Source organism: Pinus tabuliformis, chromosome Q (assembly GCF_031772625.1).
Source record: "Pinus tabuliformis cultivar Carrire ecotype Pingquan chromosome Q, CPIR1, whole genome shotgun sequence".
In the NCBI taxonomy this organism is placed as follows: domain Eukaryota; kingdom Viridiplantae; phylum Streptophyta; class Pinopsida; order Pinales; family Pinaceae; genus Pinus; species Pinus tabuliformis.
Genome location: NC_142296.1, coordinates 290,762,884 through 290,779,039, shown reverse-complemented (window position 1 = coordinate 290,779,039; position 16,156 = coordinate 290,762,884).

The following is a 16,156-nucleotide window of genomic DNA, read 5'->3' as shown; positions in this document are numbered from 1 at the left end:
GGTTAAAGCATTATTAGTTCTTTTGAAAACCATAAAAGAAATGGCATTTTCATTTGCTTATCTTTCATCTCAAATTTTACTTTTCAAGATTGCATTAGATTACATTGCATTGAAAAGTTGTTTTTGGGATTATCATTGAGCATAGATTACATTGCTTAGTGTTGAAAGCTGAAAAGTGCATTCTCATTCATTGAAAAGAAAAAGTGAAAAAGTTATTGTAGGCTCAATTTAGTGAATTGAAATTCATTTTTCTTTTGGTGGGTGGATTGGAAAAGTGAAAGTGAAATATCTTGTTAAGAAGCTTTGTTTGTTACATACTTTGTTGTTGTATCAATGTTTGAACTTCTTCCCTATGCTAGATAGACTACATTGAAATGAAAAGACTAATTTTCTCATACTAGTTGCATCATAGGTGTGTTTAGGTGACATTGATTTTTGAGCCTTGAAACTGAAATATAATTTAAGATCAAATTTAAAATTTAACTCAATTAACCTAAGGAGAATTTGGAATGTTAACGAAAACATCTAGAGGTCTAGGTTAGAGACACGTTCTGGCATCGTTAAATGTAAGATCTATCGTTGTTTTTTAGCGTTGCATCCTAGGAGTGAAATTCAGTTCCACATACGGAAGTGTATAGGACTGTTATCCAGTACCTTTGGGTATATTGGAGGTGCTCCACGCATGGTAAGTATATGGGAACACTCTCATCAAACAGTTAATCATTAGACCACACTATTACTGATTGCACTCCCATGTACCATCGAGTATATTTTGGGAGTCGCCTATAGGTTTCTATCCATCCATAGGTAACCGGGTCAGCCGCCTTGTATACCGTGATACACTGAACACAACATTCGGGGAGATTGGCTATTGTACAATAAATCCATGGCTTTCCAAGGTGTATATTGCAGTTCATGGTTGCTTGGTAAAACTTCATGCCTAGTTACCCATTTTTGATTTATTTGTTGTTGATTTCTAAAATTAATTGACCACAGAATAAAATCCTACACATGAAACAACTCCTTTTTATCCTCAAAATGAATGGTTAATTGTAAAACAAAATTAAGTAAAAGCTATTCACCAACACACAATTAGTAATTGATTTCATGAAAATCCATCATGGCTGAACCACCAAATCCACTATCATGCCACGCATAAGTTTCCCCTCCTGTATCCTCTTCACATTCTGAAGGTGACAGGTTACAACAAGGAGTCCAAAACAAGATGCTGGATACAGAACACAATATCTATGGAGATTCTAATGCACCTGATCCACCTAGAGTTGTAGGTTATGATACTATCGAGCATTACCCCCTTGAAAACCAAGGTGTTGAACTTGGTATCATCCTAAGTGTCCAACCCCTTTCTTCCCGACCACCACCTCAAGAGTTGGTCACTTCATCTTAGGACTCTCCTCCGGCTAGTCCTCAACCTACTTCAGAGTTCTTGATTTTTCCTCCCAATCCACTCTTTGATCCAGATCCTGTGTATTTATCACCTCTACATCCATATAGTCCTTTTGATACTCCTAACGTACCCTTGGATCCTTCTCCTAGAGTGTCTTGGGTTCCGATTCGAGAACTGTTCCCAAACATGGCAACAGATAGTGATAACCCATCTGTAGAGTCAACACCCTAGGGTGTTCCTTTGGAAACATCTGAAACCCATGTTCCAGGTGCTGATGTTGATCCTATATCACTCCTTCCTCTTGAGAACTTCCCTTATGTTTCTACTCCCTACAATCTAACGATTGGGCCAAGTGCACCCATGGTCCCATCGGGTTATAACTCTCTCAACAATGCTTTTTCCGACACTTCTGGTGAAAATTCACTTTTTCACAACCCCATTTGGTCATCTGGTGTCACTCCTACTGCTGGCTCATTTGTTCCAAATGTATCAGCACCTACGGAGACCCTTGCCCAGCCTATAGTAACAGTAGGTGAAACGCTGGTTCCTCTTGGGCCTTCTTCTCTTCCTATTATAGCCATGGTAGCCATCATCCCCACTCAGAGTTGATAGCCTACAAGTTAGTCTATTCCACCATCTGCGGGGAAACTGCCTCAGCCCTATGTACCACATGCTTCTAGTGGAAACCATGTGAATTATGCATCCCCTCCTCCCACTTCAGGGGTAAATCAGCCCACTCCCGGGTGGAACACTAGTTCCATCTGTATCAGGTACTCTCACACTTTCAAGGTCACAAAGTCCCCTTGAATCAACCTTCCTACTGACAATGGTGTAGAAATTTTGAATAATTTAACACATATTCAATGGAGATTATCCTGATCATGTACTAATGCAGAAAACATACACAATACATAAGCTCCTCTACGTTGATCAAGAATATAGCAGCATCAATAACAATAAAACATCAAGAGCATTCACACATTAACACAGTATGTATCACGGGGAAAGCATCTCGCTAAAAACCCCACACTATATGTATATTAATGATTGAGTCATGTAACATTACACAGCATAATAATTCTCACAAGTATCTCCACCTCTGTTACACACAATACAGCTCAGATCTGATCTCCAAATCTCTTCCACTGCTTGCCTGCCTCCACTGCTCAATACCTGCTCAAGAACTGATGAGAATTGGCTTCCCAAACTCGATTTTCACCTGCAAAATAGTCACTCACTCTTTGTGGACGTGAGCAAAGGCTAAAATGCGGGCCAAATACGTGAGCAAACTCATTGGCATACTCAATCCTTTGATTGTGCAAGATCTGGTGCACAACTATAGTCACAACTGATAGCAATCTGATTCTCTACCACCTGTCCCTGTTGAACTGAACATGCACTGACATGCAACTGAGTTAACTGATGTATTCTTTAGTTGTATTATGAGTTAATAATTAGTTTAACAACTCATCATTAGTCTATCTGCAGTTAGACTAACTACAACCAGTTTAACTAAGTTAAACTGAACACAACTCCATCAACTGTACCTCCAGTCCACTAAACTCAACTCACTTGAGTTCTAACTGAAGTCATGCATGCAACAACTCAACTGACTCATAAGAAAAACGAATTTTCTTCTGACAGCTGCATGTGCCACTTCCGTAGCTCAAACTGAAGTGCTCCAAGAGAATAAGATTAAGTTTATAGTCCAAATATTATTGTGAGATAATAATATTTGACTTTTCTATTTTTGACAGCCAGTCTAAAAATAGACTTGATCACTCACACTGTGATCACTCACACTTTCATAAAAAATAGAAGTCCATCTATTTTTCCCAACTTGATCAATCATCCATAAACATAGACATGATCCATATGTCTAAAAATAGACATAGTCTAAAAATAGACTTGCGCCAAAAATAGCCTGCGGGCCCACTTAGTGAAGGCGACTCTTTTCACTAAGCTCCATCATCTTGTTGCAATCTCAACAAATGGTATGTTCCTATTGGCTCTCAACATCCCCAAATTCCACTATTAGGAGTTCCTCCCAATCAGTAGGCAGGTCCCCAAATGTAGTATGGCCCCAATGCTTCGTATCCTCCTGGGATTGGTAATCCCCTTCTACAGCCACATTTTCCTTTCCCACCACAGCAAGGACCTTACCCACATCTGTATCCACAAGTTCCTTTCCAAACCCAATAGAGACCCTACCAGGAGTCGTGACCACTAGTTTCTGCCCAACTGCACCAAGGATTTTACCCGCAGCTGCAACCACAGGTTTCCTTCCAATTAAAACATGGAACTTACCAGCAACCTAAGCCATAAGTTTTCTTTCAATCCCAACAAGGACCTTACCAGCAACCACAGCCGTAGGTTCCCTTTCAATCACAACAGGGACCTTACCAGCAATCGCAACCATATTCGTAGCAAATACCCTTCTAGTAATAGTTTGGTCAGTTTGCCTTGCAGACTCCATACGCTCCATATGTTCTTTACCAGACTCCATACATTCCATATGGTTAACCTGCTTATGGTCAAAACCCATTGCAGTGGGGGAATACCCAACCTCCTTATGGTTAAAACCCACCACACTGGGGGCAGAACAAACCTCAGGAAGGTTGTAACACTTAATTTGGTGCATACCAGAGACCTTATACCCCATATAATCCACAACTTCCATTCTTGGCAACATTAGAATTGTTGGATGTGTCATGGCTTACAAATGACCCAATACTGCACTCATCGTATTGGCCTCCAGTAACAACTAAAATACCTAGCGATTGTCCTAAGTTCGAAGGTAAATCTGGAGAAGAACCTCAAGCGCACAATATGACTTACCACCTTTGGTGTTCCTCTAACTCTTGGGTTGATGATTCAATCTGATCGCGTATTTTTCATTGCACTTTGACAGGCGCTGCGGATAAATGGTACATTGAGCTCCCTCAAGGTGCTTTCAAGATTTCAATTCTCTAGCCATGAATTTCCTCACCCATTTCCAATTTCCTATTTGGTACGAGACTGGAACCCATCTCTTAACATCTTTGCAACAGATGACCTCCACTCATATCTCCGATCATATCCATTAATGGAGATGTAGGCACTGTCTCATCAAATCTGGCATATCAGATCAACTTTTGACTGAGTGGTTTACTAAACAATTCATCCCCATTATCGCTAAAGACATAGGCATGGTTGGCTGTGTAACTAAGGAACAAGCCATCACTCATACCTAGTATTTGGTTCTTATTTATTCACAATCTAGCATGTTGTATGTGTTGGCATTATGATACATATGTTGTACTTGATGGCAACCCACTCATCTCAGATGATAAATTATAGTGCAGCAAAGTTCACGCACTCTTATGCAGTGAAAAGTTTATTTCATGTAGAGAAAAGTTCACGCACTTTTATGCAGAGAAAAAGTTTATTTCATGTAGAGAAAAGTTCACACACTTTTATGCAGAGAAAAGTTTATTTCATGTAGAGAAAAGTTCACGCACTTTTATGCAGAGAAAAGTTTATTTCATGGAGAGAAAAGTTCACGCACTTTTATGCAGAGAAAAGTTTATTTCATGTAGAGAAAAGGTTCATGCACTTTCATGCAAAGAAAAGTTCCTTTCATGAAGAGAAAATTTCACGTACTTTCATGGTTGGCTCATGGTATTAGTCCGACAGTTTTTGATCCTATGGTTTTGGTCCGTGGTATTGCATCCAAAAGTGTTGAACTCACGCACTTTCATGGTTGGTTCATGGTATTAGTCCTATAGTTTTTGATCCTATGGTTTTGGCTCATGGTATTGCATCCAAAAGTGTTGATCTCACGCACTTTCATGGTTGGTTCATGGTATTAGTCCAACATTTTTTTGATCCTATGGTTTTGGACTGTGGTATTGTGGAAGGCCTAAGACTATAAAAGAGGAAGGAGATCATTTGGCAAAGTATCATCGAATGAATTGAATATCTAATAAGTGCTAGATCTGAAATAATTGTGATTGGGTTATGGTGCAGATCTGGATCTGAATGAAGGAGGAACCTATAAACAAGGATAAGTTCTTTTGATGGGTCATAATCTTTATGCTTGAATAATAGTATCTTTGCATGATTTTGATCTGTTATATGAGGCGCATGCTTGATCTATAAATCTGACAATCTGGGTTAATTAGTGTCTGAATATTTGAAAGAAGGAATTATCCTTTATAGATCTGCACGCAGGTTTCAGGTTGTTGAAGTAGCGTATATATTTAAATTATGATCTAGCTGCCTCTGTCTATTGCTGCAGTATTCTGGGTTCATAATTTGGTGTGTGGTTACTGTTACTGTGTTCTGGGTACAGCTGTCAAAGAAGTGTTTACTTGATTCAGTGCTAATTGGGAAAAGGAGATTGTTTGATGCAGATATACTTGATGATTGATTGATGTTCATGGATCTAGTCTGAAAATTTATGAAACGTGGTCCCTGGAAGAAAGAGAAGGTTGTAGCCTTCAGTAGGCCAGCACCTACGTACTAGTATCTTGGCTAGTACAAGAGCTAAGGGGGTTGTAGCTCCCTTCCAGGAGAAGCTGGAGAATGAGAGAGGGTTGTAGCTCTCTGCAGGTTGTAGCCTGCGTACTGGTAAAGGACTACACCAGTACAAAATCATTGTAAAAGGAGTTTCTAATTGAAAGAAGATAGAGACATATTGCAGCAGGTGGTTTTCACCCACATTGGATTTCCACCTTATATCTGGTGTTCTTTTGTGTGACTATTTGCTTTTCTTGTTCCTGCTCATTATTTTATGATACTGACATACAAAGTAATCATCAATATTTGAAGAATTATTCAAAGTATAAATAAGGAAGATAGATTGATAAGAATTTGATAATACTGATTCACCCCCCCCTCTCAGTATTATTTCCAACAGTATGAACTGCTACCTAGTGGTCCATGAGCTTTGACTGGTCCTGAATCCTCCAGACCCATAGATTCACCACCTATTGATGGTGTCATTGGATCTGTGGCTCAACGGTCTAGTAGTACCCTGACTGCTTCTATGAAACTTATATCTACTCCTGCTACTGCAACATCCAATACTGTAGATAACTCAAATAATCTTGGTAAAACCTCAAAGGTAAATGATGTCCAGTCTTCTGCAACAGATAAATCCTCGAAAGTAAAGAAAAATGGTAAAGGAAAAGCTAAGTAGTATACCTCCAAATAGGATTCCCAAAAACCATCACCTGAAGATTCATTAAAGAGAAAGCCTAAATACCTTGCCTTATTTGTGATGAGGATCATTACACTAAGGATTTCCCCCAACGTGCCAAAATAAGTCGTCTTCTGAAAGGCACCTCAGGGATGCCAGTTACGCTGAAGGAATCTTTCCCATCTCAGTAGACACAAATCATAAATCAATCCCACACTCAGACCTCTAGAAGCTCTCAAGTGTTCATGAGTGGCGTATAACCTACTTTCAAGCCACCAGATCAAAATATTATCTAACTCCTGAAATACCCATGGTGGAGAAAGATGCCACTAATCTACCCTCTTCCTCTACTTCACAAAATCCCAGTCCTCTCCATATCAAGAAACCTAGCACTGATTCCATCATACAACCACCCACTAAAGTTGTTCTTTGAAAATTTTCTTATAATCCAAATTTGCAAGCTGCCCGACACTACAATATTATAGAGGATTTGGCTCAAGCACCTTCGGCGATGTCAGACTTGGAAGTCCTTTAAATGTGTCCATCACATCTGAAGGCTTTTCTATCTACCATTGGAGGAATTGATCCCATGGTTTCCATCTTGATCACTTTTGATCTTGAAAATCATGTCCCTCGCCTACCACCTCAACTTGATTTTCTCATACAAGTTGTCATCATGGGAAAAAATATTAACCGAATTGTTGTTGACGAAGAAGCCTCTACACGCATTATGTCCATATCATGTTGCAAAGTCCTTGGGTCCCCTCCTCTCAACCAGTCCCCAAATACTTTGGAAGTTTTTGAGGGCAAAGGTTTTCGACCATATGGTATTCTAAACTCTTTACCCATTTAGTTTGAAGGAAAAACTGTCAATATGGAAGTGGAGGTTGTTGAGGCAAATCTCAATTATAACCTTCTACTTGGCCGTAGTTGGAATCACACAATGTTTTGTTTGGTTTCTACTCTTTTTCGTATGCTTCACTTTCCCCACAAAGAGAAAATTTTCACAATAGACCAATTGGCCTTCTTTTCCTCTGACTCTTCAATTGGTAATGTACCTTATGTTTGGAAAACCATCATTCCTTATGAAAATGTTAGAGTGAGTCTTTTTAAAGACTCTTCCTTAATGGGAATGTTTTCCCTTCCTCCACCCACTAATGTTGCCTCAATTAATATGATCTTGTTTAGTAATGACCCTTGGATCAACCCTAGCCCTGATTAGATTGGTAATTTTGGTGACACCATGCCACTTAACCCCATTGAACAAGCTTACCAAGCTATCCTTTAGGCTTCTGTGGCTACATCTGAAACCAATAACCAATTGAGTATGGTCCTAGACTTGTATGCACAAACTCCTTGGCTTGGTTCTAATTAAAATTCTAAATATCCTTTGAATGAGACTTTCCTTAGTGACAAAAGCATCGTTGAAGTCATGTCTCTTGAAGAAACCGTTGGATTGATATTCATCATCATTCCTGTTTTCTTCCTAGTCTTGGTGTGATTCCCGCATGTCTAGATACTTTAGTTTCCCCTGCAGTGACTACTCCCTTTCAAACACCCATATTAGTTCACAAGGTGTTATTTGAAGGAAATTTTGGAAACATCTCAGCAACCATGTCCATCGACATCTCTGTGAAACTAGGGATAGGCGAAAACATTCACATAGGGGCCTCTTGTTCTCCCAATGAGATTAAGAGCTATACAACCCTATTAAAAAAAAATCGTGATATCTTCGCATGAACCTACGAAGAAATGCCTGGCATCGATCCAAGCATTGTGGTGCGTGAGATCCACAACTACCCAGATTGAAAACCTATTCGACAACGTCTTCGCCCGATGCAATCAAGAGAGGCAACTGCCATTATGATCCAGGTGGATATTGGTGGCCACCTGCCAAGTCCACCTAGACCCCCACCATTGTCTTTCTCAGCATTTTCAGTTTCCTTAATTGTAGCACAACTTACTATTTTTAGCAGTTTTTCGGGTCCTGAACTTCCGGAGCCGTTTTGAGGCCCTAAACGACGTTTTTTGGGGAATCCGGGGGCAACACCAGTCCATGGAATGGACTGGTGTTGCCCGTTCCAACAATGATAGTGCTCGGATAGATCTTTCTAATGAGCTATTGTACGCGTCAAACGGAGATCATATGCGAAAGTTACGACCCCGGGAAGTTGATGTACCAACTTACCCCCAAACGGGGCCCACAGTTTGACGTTTCATCTCCTAGGGTTAGGTTTTGGAATGTTAAGGGTTTTTCCATTGTTTCTCAACAATAAATAGGCCTTCGAGCCTCATTGTAACACAGTTCAGAGGCATGTAGCCATCACATCTCTTCTCAGAGATAAGCTACCATCGCCCTAGCTAGTTTATTTCCATTTCTGTCTGTAAGCATATTTCAGTATTTTCCATTAATGAAATGAAGTATTATTTCCGCTGCATCTTTGTGTATATGGTTATCTTTGTAATTTGTTGCGTTCCTGTTTAAATCCGGATCAGTGGTATCAGAGCGGTCTGCTTTTTCTCTGTTTTCTTTGCATGTCCCTAACAAGGTCGGGATATAAGGAGTTAGGGCTTGAACTGGTTGAACCTTTGTAAGACCAGCCTCGCAAATCCCGACGGCCTCCCATGGCGGACGAGAAGAAAGACGAGGGGGCAGGAGATCCCATCAAAATCTTGCTCGAAGAAGCGCTCGAGCGACAACGGAACGCAATGATGGACAACTTTGCGCAGATCCTTCAGCGGCTACCCAGAAGCGGCGCATCGGCTTCCAGCAGCTCCTCTGAAAATGCCACACCCTTTAAGTTACAAGTTAATTTTGAAATCCCCATATTCGAGGGTCAGATAGACGCCGATGCCGTAGATAAATGGTTAAATCTGCTAGAGGGTTATTTTTCTGTTCATGAATTTTCGAGTCGGTAAAAGATTGTTTTTTCTCTTCTCAAAGCAGCCCCCCATGTCAAGGACTGGTGGGAAACCTACTGCGAGCAGAAGGATGAAAGTACTGGCTCACTATTTTCAGCCGCACCCACCTGGGATTCGTTCCGGGATGCCATCAAGGAGCAGTACTACCCTGTCGGAAGCTATGAGGATGAATACATAAAGTGGACCACGCTGCGGCAGGGAAGGGACCAAGACGTGCCGGAGTTCACCAATCTTTTCCATACCCTTCGCACAAAGTTGGGTATCAAGGATTCGGAGCAACATTTGATACTCAAATACCATGGCTGCCTGCACAAGTACATCCAGGAAGAAATACAGTTCCTAAACATCCCCTCGCTCGGCGCAACATACCGGTATGCCGTCAAGGTCGAGCAGAAGTTTAAACAAAAGAAGCGAGACTTTGGATCTGCGAATCCAAAGCAGGGGAAAGGTGCCCCTAAACCACAGAACAAAGGACAAAGCCAAGGCGGGACAGCCCAAGACAACCAGCCGAAGCTGCAAGCAAAGAGCAACGCCGCGAAGCCGAGAAAGGACACTGGAAAATGGTGCGAGTTCCATAAGAGCTCCACTCACAACACAAGTGAGTGTCGGGCCAAGCAGTCACTGGTGGCTGAGCTAAAGGTTTCAGAATCAGATGCATGTTCCGACTCTGAGTCAGAACCCGATAAGGGGTATGAAAAAGGGAAGCAGATCATTGATGCGGATCCCAGTGCCACTGTTGCTACCGCAAAGATCCAGAAAAATGAACCCGAAGATCCAGAGGAGGAGGAGCGTCTCTTCCACTCCCAGATGTGGGTAAAGGGCTCCCCGATACAGTTCATTGTTGATAGTGGGAGTCAAAAGAACCTCATTTCGGCAGAGGTCGTGAAGCGGTTGGGCTTACCGACCACAGTACATCCACAACCATACACCATTGGGTGGCTTCACCAAGGGCGAGATCTTCGCGTGAGCCAGTAGTGTCGCCTTCCATACAACATCAAGCCCTTCACGGATGAGGTATTGTGTGACATTGCTCCCCTTGAAGTTTGTGATGTATTACTAGGGCAACCATACTTGTGGAAGCGACATGCTGTGTATGAATCAAGGCCCCGTGTTGTTATTATTACATTGGGAAATAAGTTGTTTAGGATACCAGAGGTAGCACCACCTGCCGCCATCTCTTTGATTAATGCGAAACAATGCAGTAAGATCATTTCCAAAACCAGGAAATTTGTTTTCCTGATGATACGCCCTCAAGGGAAGAAGAAGATAGTGGCCGCGGCCTCCAAACGGGGTCCCTTTGCACGGCAGCTACAGATGGACAAGATTGTGGAGGAGTACGAAGACATCTTCACCTCCCCGACAGGGGTTCCTCTGCACTGTCAAGTCAAGCACTCCATCGATCTGACCCCAGGTGCGCCGCCACCCAATGGACCAATTTATCGGCGCTCCGTTCTGGAGAACAATGAAATCAAGAGGCAGATTCAGGAGCTCCTGCAGAAAGGTCACATCCGTCCGAGTTCTTCCCCCTGTGGGAGCCCGATAGTGTTGGTACAGAAGAAGGATGGGACGTGGAGACTCTGTATTGACTATCGGGCGCTGAACAAGATCACTGTCCGTAATAGGTACCCGATCCCGCGGATTGATGACCTCCTAGACCAACTAAAGGGGGCGAAATATTTCAGCAAGATCGATCTAAAGTCAGGATATCACCAGGTACCAATTGAACCCTCAGATGTGTGGAAGACTGCCTTCAAATCCAAGGAGGGCCTCTTCGAATGGTTGGTCATGCCTTTCGGATTGACGAATGCTCCTGCAACCTTTATGAGGCTAATGGATGACATCTTGCGGCCATTCACCAACTCCTTTGTAGTAGTATACTTGGATGACATTCTGATCTTCAGCAAGAGTTGGGAAGAGCACCTCCAACACATCCGACAGGTTCTCCAAACACTGCGGCAACACAAGCTATGTGCCAATTTGGAGAAATGCACTTTTGGCATGACCGAGGTTCAGTATCTGGGATACATCATTGATGAACAGGGGGTGCATGTCGATCCAGCCAAGGTCCAAGTCATTCGGGATTGGCCCTCTCCAACCACTCTAACAGAGCTCCGCAGCTTTCTAGGTCTTGCCAACTTCTACCGCAGGTTTGTGTTGGGATTTTCTCATATTTCTTGGCCCTTGAGTCAAGTCACCAAGGGCGGGGCGAAAGCAAAATTCTTTTGGTCTGAATCTCAACAGAAGGCATTCAGGGAGTTGAAGGATCGCCTCTGCACGGCACCAGTGCTCGCGTTACCAGATTTACAACAACCATTTGAGGTCGAGACAGATGCCTCTGACTATGCTATTGGGGCAGTCCTTACTCAACATGGACATCCAGTGGCATATCACAGTGAAACACTTTCAGACACAGTCCGGAAGTACCCCACTTATGATAAAGAGATGTATTCCATTGTACAGGCCTGCCGACAATGGAAGCATTACATTTTGGGGAAGGAAACGGTCATCCACACAGACCACCGACCTCTGCAGTTCATACAGACCCAAGGGAAATTGCAGAATGATCGCCATCAGAAGTGGTCTACATACCTGCAACAGTTTCACTTGAATATCAAGTATAAAAAGGGCAGCACCAATAATGTTGCAGATTGCCTCAGTCGACCACCGATCATGGCGCTAACCACCGTGCTCAACTCTTGCGGGCACGAGACTTCTGATTGGCCACTTCTCTACAAAAGCGACCCAGAATTCGGCCACACATACCAGACACTCTTGGAGGGTCGGCAGGTTGCAGATTTTCACCTCCAAGATGCCCTATTATGCCACCTCGGTCACCTTTGTGTTCCTTCAAGCGAGCGTGCCAAGATGATTTGGGAAGCACACTACAGTCGGGCTGCTGGGCATTTCGGGGTCGAGAAAACAGTGGCAGTACTGCAAAACTATTTCTATTGTCCGAATCTTCGACAGGATGTTGGGAAGTACATCTGATCATGTACTGCCTGTGCCATTGCCAAACCGACCATTAAGAAGCAAGGCCTCTATACCCCGTTGCCTACCCCTAGTCGACCTTGGGAATCCATCTCCATGGATTACATGTCAGGCCTTCCTTCCACTAAGCATGGAAATGACTGTGTTTTTGTGGTCGTCGACAGGTTCTCAAAGATGGCCATTATGATGGCCTGCAAGAAGAATATCACAGCAGAAGCCACTGCTAAACTCTTCTTTGAACGAGTGTGGGTGCACTTTGGGATCCCACAGTCTATCATCTCAGATCGGGACAGTCGGTTTCTCAGCACCTTTTGGTCCAGTCTCTGGTCAATGCTGGACACCAAACTCATGAAGTCCACAGCCTTCCATCCTCAAACTGATGGCCAGACAGAGGTTGTCAATAGGATGATTGTGCACATTCTGCGCATGTATAACTCAAAGCATCCACGCACATGGGACGAGAGCCTCCCCTACGTTCAGCACAACTACAACCGAGCTCTTCACAGCTCCACTGGCCATAGCCCTTTTCAGGTGGGTTTGGGATTCCAGCCACTATGCCCCATTGATGTGGCCATGCCACTTGCAGCTACTCACATGAATTCAGCTCATGTCCAGTCTGAAACAGATAAGGCCACCAGCTTCATTGAGCGCATCCAACATATTCGCCAGCAGGTCCATGACATTCTTGAGAATACAAATGCCAAGTATAAGCAGCGACATGATCAACATCGGGTGCCACACAAGTTTCAGGTGGGCGACAAAGTCTGGTTGCATTTGCAAAAGGAAAGCCTTACTGGAGCCTATCGGAAATTGAGACCACTCCGATATGGTCCTTACACCATTACTAAGGCTATGGGAGACAATGCATTTGAGCTCAGCATTCCCCCATTCCTTGGCCTGCACCCAGTATTCAATGTGGACCGCCTTCGGCCATACTTTCCACCATTGCTAGACACATCCGACATTGCAGAACAACTCAAATCCACAGAATTAAATCCAGATTGCATGGAACAAGCTGCAACTGATCGGATCATGGACACACAGATCAAGAATACTCGCCAACAGAATATCCAACTGTATCGAGTTGTCAAAGCGGGTCAACTCCTTCAGCAGGGCAAGTGGCTCACCAGGGAACAAGTTCAGCAGAAGTTTCCTCATCTCATGGAGGAGCTCAACGCAATGGGGACCATTGCTTCCTAAGGGGGGAGGAATGATCCAGGTGGATATTGGTGGCCACCTGCCAAGTCCACCTGGACCCCCACCATTGTCTTTCTCAGCATTTTCAGTTTCCTTAATTGTAGCACAACTTACTATTTTTAGCAGTTTTTCGGGTCCTGAACTTCCGGAGCCGTTTTGAGGCCCTAAACGACGTTTTTTGGGGAATCCGGGGGCAACACGAGTCCATGGAATGGACTGGTGTTGCCCGTTCCAACAATGATAGTGCTCGGATAGATCTTTCTAATGAGCTATTGTACGCGTCAAACGGAGATCATATGCCAAAGTTACGACCCCGGGAAGTTGATGTACCAACTTACCCCCAAACGGGGCCCACAGTTTGGCGTTTCATCTCCTAGGGTTAGGTTTTGGAATGTTAAGGGTTTTTCCATTGTTTCTCAACAATAAATAGGCCTTCGAGCCTCATTGTAACACAGTTCAGAGGCATGTAGCCATCACATCTCTTCTCAGAGATAAGCTACCATCGCCCTAGCTAGTTTATTTCCATTTCTGTCTGTAAGCATATTTCAGTATTTTCCATTAACGAAATGAAGTATTATTTCCGCTGCATCTTTGTGTATATGGTTATCTTTGTAATTTGTTGCGTTCCTGTTTAAATCTGGATCACATTAAAGGTGAAGTTGAAAAACTTCTCAAAGCTGGCTTTATTTACCCCACACCACTGACATATTGGGTTTCCAATATCGTTCCAGTGACTAAAAAGAAGGGAACCATACTTGTCTGTATTGATTATAGAGACGTTAATCAAGCCTATCCTAAGGATAATTACCATACTTCCTTTATTGACTAGATTATCGATGAATGTGCTAGGAGTGAAACATTTGCCTTTATGGATGGATTTTTTGGATATAACCAGATCAATATTATTCCTATTGATCAAAATAAGACTGCCTTTATCTATCCTTGGGAAACTTTTCCCTATAAAAATCTTCCTTTTGGCCTTAAAAATGCTAGTGCAACCTTCCAAAGGGACATGTCTTATGCTTTCCACGATATCAAAAATATATTTCAGTTGTATCTTGATGATTTACCTACACACTTGTCTAAATTGGGACCATCTGACTCACCTTTAGGTGATTTTTTTTCATTTTCGACACTATAACATCTAGTTAAATCCTCATAAATGTGTCTTTTGTGTTGCATCTATCGATCTATTAGGATTCATATTGTCCAAAGAAGGCATCTGAATTGATCCTCTTAAGGTGGAGGCCATTGTTAATCTACCACCTCCATCCTCTTTACACCAACTTCAGAGTTTGTAAGGGAAGGAAAAATTTCTTCATTGCTTCATCCCAAACTATGCTAAGCTTGCCAAGGGTTTTACTTTCCTTTTAAAGAAATGGGTCCCATTCATATGGGATGACATTTCCTAGAAATATTTCGATGATTTAAATACCACACTCATTAGCACACCTTCATTGCATCCTCCTAATTACCATCGCAATTATTTCCTATACTTGGCCATCGTTGATAGTACCATTGCTATGGTGCTGGTTCAAGATGATGATGATGAAAATGAAAATTTGATATACTACCTGAGATGTAATATCTTTGATGTTGAGATTTAGTATGCCTATGTAGAGAAGTTGGCATTGGTAGTAGTTCATGTTGTCCAACGTTTTTGTCATTACATCCTCTTATGCAAAATTATAGTGATATCTGATTGTAACACCATGAATTATATTTTGTCTCGTCAATTTCTTGGGGGAAAGTACTCCAAATGGATTTTCATCCTATAGGAGTTCGACTTAGAGTTCACTAAAGCTAAGTCAAAGAAATCACTAGCTTTTGTTGAACCCATATGTGATATTCCCTCTGTAGAAACAACCACCATATCCGATGAACTGATTCTTGATGAATCCTTCTTCCTCATTAGCACTGTTGATCCATGGCATGGAGACATTATCATATATCTCCAAACTCAGAATTTTAGAGCAAAGTTATCTCACTTTTAGCAACGTCAAATCTGGTACCAATCCAAACCTTATCGTATTATTGGGGATACCTTATACCATCATGGTGTGGATTTGTTATAGACATTTTTGGACCCTGCAACCCCAAACATGAAATGTCCATAAAACAAGGGCTCCTAAGTCCCTAAAAGTGTTGTTCTAACCCCTAAAGGAACAAGGTCAACAGATTACAGCTTCTCCCAGAAGTTCTCCATGAGAAACTGCTCAGAATTGGTCAAAACAGGATCATTGCAGCTGCTCCACTGGCTAAGTGCGTTTCATCTCACCTAAATACACTATGAGGGTGCATTGCATTTCAAAAGTCCCTTCTGTGGGGTGCGATGGGTGAGAAATGACAAATGGAAGTGCCATTCCGCGAGGTGGAGAGGCAATGGAAGCTTCCAGAATCTTCTCCTGTGACACTTGCCTCACTGAATTCGACCACGGATGAGTAAGGGGCCTTCAGTC